We start from the raw sequence: 8008 nt of genomic DNA, 5'->3' as shown, positions 1-8008 counted from the left end.
TATACTTGTCGACGCTTCACATTGCAACGGTTTTAGAACCGCCGCAAGATAATTTAGTGGCAGTTAAAACCGCCGCCGGTGTAACTAAAAAACCGTCGCAAAATGAAATGTTTCTTGTAGTGTAGGTATTGGGTACTCAAGGGATTGATATTCAATATCCGCACCTAGGCTCTTGCTCTAAGGGATTAGGTTTGAGTAAACTATTGGGTTGACTAAGCAATGAATTTAACAAGAGATTAAGGATTCGTTAGTGTTACGTTTGGTGAAATCTGACCCCTACAACCTCACAATACCACAATATCATTTCTAACCTTTTCCACTCTCAAACAAATATTTTTATAGTTTTCATTCCAATAGTCATGATCTTTAATTCACATTCACATGACAAACTACAAATTGGAATAATTCTTTAGTCACGAATAGTCAATAAATGCTTATGTTACCTTCTAATCCCTATGGATACGATATTTTTACTACTTGAACGACCGGTATACTTGTCGTGTTTGAGACCGTTGATAGAATTAAACGAATTTACAAATATTAACAAAAGTGTTTCAACGGAATTCTCAACAAGTTTTTGGCGCTGTTGCCGGGGATTAGAATGGAGATTTAGTATTTGTAGTTATTTGTGACTTATTCTTTTGTTTTTATTGTTATTTTTATTTGTGTGCTGGCAATGAATTGTTGAAGCTAACCTGTGCGCTCTAGTCCTCTGCTTTCTCTTGTATGCAAGGTACTGTGAACTAGATTGACCAATTCCTCTGAGCAGTTGCTGAGCAATCCTCAGATTGATCACAAAGCAAGGAGGAACAAGAGCAACAAGAGGAGAAGGAGAGTAGAGCACTTCAAGTTTGTCATCGTCAGGCTCGGGACAGTAAACAAGCGCTTCCTGGGAGGCAACCCAGAGATCTGAACTGTGTTTTAGATTTGTGTTGCATGTTGTTCTGTGATATATATGTTGTTTTGTATTATGTGTTGGATTGTGTTATATGTTGTTTTATGTTATATATGTTTTGTGTTATATGTTGTTGTGTTATGTGTTGTTTGTGTTAATTGTTAAGTGTTTGAATCATGTTTGAATGAGTAAATATAGGGTATATTTTGTTTGGAGTGTGAGAGATGAGGTAACTCTGTTTCCGGGTGGTTATAAGGCCTCCTTTCAAAGCAAATTTAGGCAAAAACTGACCATATCAAGGTTACGAGCCCGACGCGATTTTCCTCGCGCCCAGCGCAAGACTCGAATTATGGTCTCTGGAACCACCACGCCGGGCACAATTGAAATTGCGCTCAGCGCGACATCAGTCACGCCCGGCACGATATCAGAGTTGAAACCTCTATTATTTTTTTACTGATAACAAGCTCGGCACGCCTGTGTCGCGCCCGGCGCGCACTCTCCTGATACCCCATATTTATCTGTTTTCAATCATGCTTCTTTGTGTTTGTTTCTTGTGTTTAATTTTGGTCTAAGGATGTTCTTCATCTTGGTTATAATTGCATGGTCATCACTGTGTTTAATTGTTATGCTCACCATGTTCTTTCATGATTATACTCTTTCACCACTTCTGGTTACTAGGACTTTCAGGCATATACTGGTTGGCCTGGGGACCAGGCTCCTAAGTTTGGAGTAGTCGAGCTGCTGATGCAGACGGAGCCGATGATGGTGGAGCAGCCCCTGAAGATGATGATGACCAGACCCCATAGATGGAAGCAGATGGAGCCTACCTTAGTTTACCTTTGTCTATTGCAATTTATTTTTCTGTCTTTTAATTTTAGTATTTAACTGTTTTTATATATAGTCTTTTTGGTGATTACTTTGTTGGTTCTTTTGTGAATAGTCTGCCTTAGCATGGTGTTTAATCTTGTTGATACTTGTTTTGCTTGTGGTCGATTCTGGATTATAGTTTGCTTAATGTTTATGGTGTGTGTACCTTAGACATTTTCAAGTCACATTAGATCTTTAGTTCATGACTAGTTGCATACGGGTTTCAATGTTGATCATAGAATTGAGCTGAGTTTGATAGTTTGTAGATGCATAGCCGGGTGAGGTTTGAGCCTAAACACTGATGAGTGAACTACGCGTAGGTTGCATGATAGACTTTGCTTGAGTTTCCCTGGTGGTTTGCTTATGTTATGCACTTATAAGATCAAGGCATTCACATTTCCATATTTTGTTAACCATCTAAGCCAAAAAGCCATATCCACTTTCCACTTGACCCATACCTTCCTAAGCCTAAACACCACACCTTCCACTTGTCCCAAACCATGAAAAATTAACCATAACCTTTGTCTTGGTTAAGAGAGCAAAAATGATGACATCAAATAAGTTTGGGGGAGTTGAAGAATGAGGAAATTTGGGAAGAAGAAAGTATCTAGTCAGCCATTACTAAATAAAACAAAAAAAAAAACAAAAAGCAAAACAAAAACAAAAAGGCTAATGGCTTGGATCTGGTAATGGGCATGTGCCAAAATGTTGTATTGGGGTATGGAGAGGGATATCATTGTAGAAATCTTAATTGCTCTCTTAAGCCATAGCACCTTCAATTCTTGAAAAATCACAAGATTGCTACTACTTGACCCAGAATTGCCCTAATAAAGACCTTGTGTTAAGTGCCTGCATTTGTTTTACCACTGGTTTCATTTGGAAACGAAGAGCAAAGTTGAATCATGTGGCGTGACTAGTAGACTAGAGAGAAACACTCACCCTGATACACTAGTGTGCATAGAGAGAAACACTTTCCTAGTGAGGATGCATACACAGATAGTCTTTACTCTTCTCAGCTCTTTGATCTCTTTTGAAACCTTTGTTTGCCCCTTGTCATGTTCTATTGCAATAATTGTGGCTAGAAATCCATCTTAGGTTCATGCTTGTGAAAAAGAAAATACAAGCGAACTAGGATGTAGAATTTGACTCACTTGCATTGCTTGTTATCTGCTAGATTAATTACCTTTTGCTTGAGGACAAGCAAGGTTCTAAGTTTGGGGGAGTCAAAAACTTGTTGAGAATTCTGTTGAAACACTTTTGTTAATATTTGTAAATTCGTTTAATTCTATCAACGGTCTCAAACACGGCAAGTATACCGGCCGTTCAAGTAGTAAAAATATCGTATCCACAGGGATTAGAAGGTAACATAAGCATTTATTGACTATTCGTGACTAAAGAATGATTCCAATTTGTAGTTTGTCATGTGAATGTGAATTAAAGATCATGACTATTGGAATGAAAGCTATAAAAATATTTGTTTGAGAGTGGAAAAGGTTAGAAATGATATTGTGGTATTGTGAGGTTGTGGGGGTCAGATTTCACCAAACGTAACACTAATGAATCCTTAGTCTCTTGTTAAATTCATTGCTTAGTCAACCCAATAGTTTACTCAAACCTAATCCCTTAGAGCAAGAGCCTAGGTGCGGATATTGAATATCAATCCCTTGAGTACCCAATACCTACACCTGCATTATGAGCTAGGGTTTAAGACTACTAATGGGCCAAGCTCCATTCCTAGATACATTTCCCACTAGGCATTTGTTTCAGAGCTAGTTTCAAAGGTTATTTTCCAATACCCATGGAACCTATATCATGCAAGGAGAATCAATCCAAGACAAGCATTAAGAATAGAAACAACACAACAAAGAATGAAACAATACATATATATATCATTAAAAATGTAAGGATTACAATAGAGTACGTTGGTTACATCTAACCCCACAAAAATGGGTGGAACCACTCAACAATAAGGGTAAATACAAAATAGAGATGAAAGGAGAAGTGAAGAACCGAAGGAAAGATCCACACACGAACGATCCCAAGCCCTGGGAATCCCTTCCGCAGCTCCTGGAGGCGCCCAATGTGTGAATGGGGGTTTCTCCCCCGAATATGGCTTCAAATACGGGCCAGGGAGATCAGATTAGGTTTTCGCGCCCGGCGTGTAAGTCTTCGCGCCCGGCGCGTACTCTTCTGTGCACTTTCTGCTTCATTGTAAGCCCGACGCAATTCCCTTTTACGCCCGGCGCGATGTCTTCCAGAGATTTTCAAGCACTCTCTGTCTCGACCACGCCCGGCGCGTGTATTCTCTCGCCCGGCGCCATGGCTTCCAGGCTCTGTTCTTACCAAGCCCGGCGCGACTCATCTTGCGCCTGGCGCAATTTCTTCTCTGCTCCTTAGCCTCTTTAGTTTCCAATCCTATGGATCTTCAATCCTCAAGTCCCTAGCTCAATACCTGCACAAAAAATGAGGTGTATTAAGGTATTGTTAGCTAAATTTGCGTTAGTTATATCTGCACACAAAATGAACCAAAAAGAGAACAATTATATTGCAATGGTTCAGAGGATGAGTGGAATTCGTTCAATAAGTCTCATCCAAAAAGAGGTAAAATTGAGACTTAACAATGGCCTCTTTTACATCAATAAAAACAAGTTGTTTGTCTAGAGAAATTGCTTTTAAATTTTCTAAAATTTTGATTTTTCTTAAAAGCTTCTTTCTTTGACTTAAATGGCATGCTCATGCTTGGATTAAAACCAAGTCCACTCCTATCAAAAGTGTTTCTTTATTTTCCCAAAAGAATGTTTAAGTTTGCATTTCCATTAGTGAACTTTGCAAGAGTAGATTTTAGATCAGCATTTTCTTTCTCAAAGGTCTTGCAATGTTCACAAACATCTTTTGAGGAAGTGGAGTTTTCACAATGAGCTTCACTAAAGTTAAACATAGTTTGAAGATTTTCATGCTCACGCTTTAAATCGTCAAGCACTTGTTCAGCTTTAATTAAAGCATTTTCATACCATTTCAGCTTGTTTTTCAACTTTGAATTTAAGGCTCTTAATTTGACAGCTTCTTCATGAATTTGTATAAAAGATTCTTGGAGTTGATCATAATTCGGATTGGATTCAAGGTCAGAATCACTTATAATTGTGTCATGGTCAGCTCTAGCCATCAAGCACAAGTTGTTCTCCTCACATTCGGATTCATCACTTGTTGTGCTTGAGTCATTATCTTCCCAAGCAATGTAGGCTCTTTTCCCTTTTCCATTTCTCTTGCTTTTCTTCTCCTCTTGTTGCTTCTTCAAGAGGTTTGGACACTCAGCTTTCATGTGTTCCGATTTTCCACATTCAAAGCAATTAAAGGAGGATGTGCTTGCTTCCTCTTTCTTGTTTGTCTTTTTATTAAATTTGTAGGGGGAATTTTTCTTTCTTCTCATGAATTTTCTGAACTTCTTCGCCAGCAAATTGAAGTTCTCAGTCTCGGAATCATCGAAGCTTGATTCTTCACACACCTATTTTCCTATGGCAGATTTCAAGGCTTTCAATGACACTCCTTTGCCTTTCTTATCTTGCTGCTCATGTTCATCAAATATGTGCAGCTTTTGCTCATGCTCTCTCAGCTTTCCAAAGAGAGTAGCTAGTGTCAAGGAGGTCAAATCCTTTGATTCTTCAATGGATTTCACCTTTGCTTGCCATGATCTGTCCAAGCATTGCAGCACTTTCAAATTCAACTCTTCTTTCTCAAATTTCCTGCCAAGGTCAACAAGGTGATTTATCAAGTGTGTAAATCTCTTTTGAAAAGTAGAAATAGATTCACCATTTTGCATTCTGAACAGCTCATATTCTCTTATAAGAGTATGTTTTCTTGATCTCTTTACATCACTTGTTCCTTCATGAGTGACTTGCAAAGTATCCCACATTTCTTTAGCAGATATGCATTGTGAAATTCTAAAAAATTCATAAATTGACAATGCAGATGTTATGATGTTTTTAGCTCTCTTATCATGTTGGGCTCTTTTCTTTTCGTCATCACTCCATTCACTCTAATGTTTTTCTTTAAGCTCATCACCATCTTTTTTCATAGGGATATAGGGTCCATTTTCTATAGCATCCCATACAGCAATATCAATAGCTTCAATGAAAATCCTCATCCTAATTTTCCAGTAGACATAGTTTTCACCATTGAAAACAGGAGGTCTATGAATAGACACACCCTCACCATAGGGTAGGTTGTTGTTGGCCATTTTTGAAATCTTGAATAACTCTCAAGAACCTTGCTCTGATACCAATTGTTAGAAAAGAATGGCACAATCCAAGAGGGGGGTGAATTGGATTCTATGACCCTTTAAAAAATTTCAGAGTATTTAGGATCTTTATTTCACTTAAAATTTTCTAAGACAGAATTTTCAATGAAGTTTCTTCAAAGACTTGTTATAGAGGTGTGAATGCAATATGCTTTCTTGATTACAAAATAATGAGGTTCAAATGTAATGCATTAAATTCAGATTAAACCATCAATATTCACACACACATGTTAATCAAGAATTATCTTTTTTAATCTCCAACCAAGAAATTACTCAAAGTAAAAGATAAGGTAGAAAAAGATTGCACAAGTCTTTTAAACTGGTTCACCCACTCCACATGTGACCTACATTCAGTCCTCAATCAGCACCTGATCAAGATTTTGTTCCACTATCTCAAGGAAGAAGATTTACAAGCACACACATGCATATACTTCAACACAAAAGATAACCACTTTCTTGACCCCAAGAAAGCACCCCTTGTAGAAACCCACTACAAGAAACCTTACCACTTGAGAAACCCTTCTCAAGATTTTACAAGTACTCACAGAGAATAAAGGAACGAATTCACCTGGAATTCATATGAAAATCTTAATCTTCCCCTTTCAAGAATATGATGATGATGATGATCCTCTAACAAAGTTTTTCACAAACATTTTTACTCTTGGATTTCACAAAGAAAACTCTCCAAGATGGTCACAAAGACTCCACAAAAACGCTTTTCTCAATTTGATTATCAGTTCTAACTCTTGTCTGAAGTTTCTAAAAGTTCAAACTATTTATAAAAGTCTCAGACCCAGATAATCGATTATTTTAAAGAATAATCGATTATTTTGTTCTTCAGGTTTTCTGGAAACCAACCAAGAACAATATAATCGATTATTTTGCTGGATAATCGTTTATTCTAGAGAGTCATTTATGGGATAATTGATTATTTTGGAAAATAATCGATTATTGCAGCAAGGCATCCCATTTTTCCTGTTGCTGGAATAATCGATTATATTTAATGATAATCGATTATTTTGAGTTAGCTTTTAAATCTTCGTTTTAAGTCATCATCATACACTCTCTACTTAGCTTAGATATAGATTTTGCTCATGCACACAGCATACACATCAAACTAAACAATTTATACACTAATTCTTATTACATAGCATTTTCTTTGACATTTTCTTTGACTTTGTTTTTGTGCTTCCAAGTTGTTGTACACAAATGTTGTGATCATAAGTTGTTGTTGTACACACATGTTGTGATCATCAAAACTCCTTTAAGCTTCAAGCTCTCCTAAGCTCAACATATATATATATATATATATATATATATATACTTGTTTGTTTTTTATGTTGTCCAAAGGGGGAGAAAGGTTTGAGTTTGTTTTGCAGGACTAAGAATGAACAAGGCATGATAGGCTCATATCTCAAAATGTGAAATGCTGGTTTTCAAAACATAATGGCTTGTATGGTTTGTCATCATCAAAAAAGGGGAGATTGTTGAGATTCATGGAGTCGTGAATCAACTCAGATTTGGAGTGTGAAAGTTTTGATGATAACAAAGGGTGGATACTGAGAGTCAAAGTTGACCAAGGACATCAACAAGTCAAAAACAAGTCAAGAAGAAGATATGACTATTATGATGTGTAATAGGAATAGTTTATAAGTTCCTATGAGTTGTATTGGTTTGATTAGTTTATTTTGCATGTGTGTGCTTTGTGCATGAGTTAATTTTAATCTAAATTGACTGAGAGTGAGTATCATGATGATTTAAAATACTTAGAAAAAAATTTTGAAGTATAAAATTGAGTTTTTGAGAACTAACTCAAAATAATCGATTATCATTAAATGTAATCGATTATTCCAGCAACAGGTGAAAAGAGCCTTGCTGTAATAATCGATTATTTGTGAAATAATCGATTATTCCAGGAATCACTCTCTAGAATAATCGGTTATCCTACAAAA

The sequence above is a fragment of the Cajanus cajan genome, chromosome 1 (genome assembly GCF_000230855.2).
Source record: "Cajanus cajan strain Asha chromosome 1, NIPB_CcT2T_4, whole genome shotgun sequence".
Lineage (NCBI taxonomy): Eukaryota > Viridiplantae > Streptophyta > Magnoliopsida > Fabales > Fabaceae > Cajanus > Cajanus cajan.
This window is presented reverse-complemented; position numbering follows the sequence as displayed.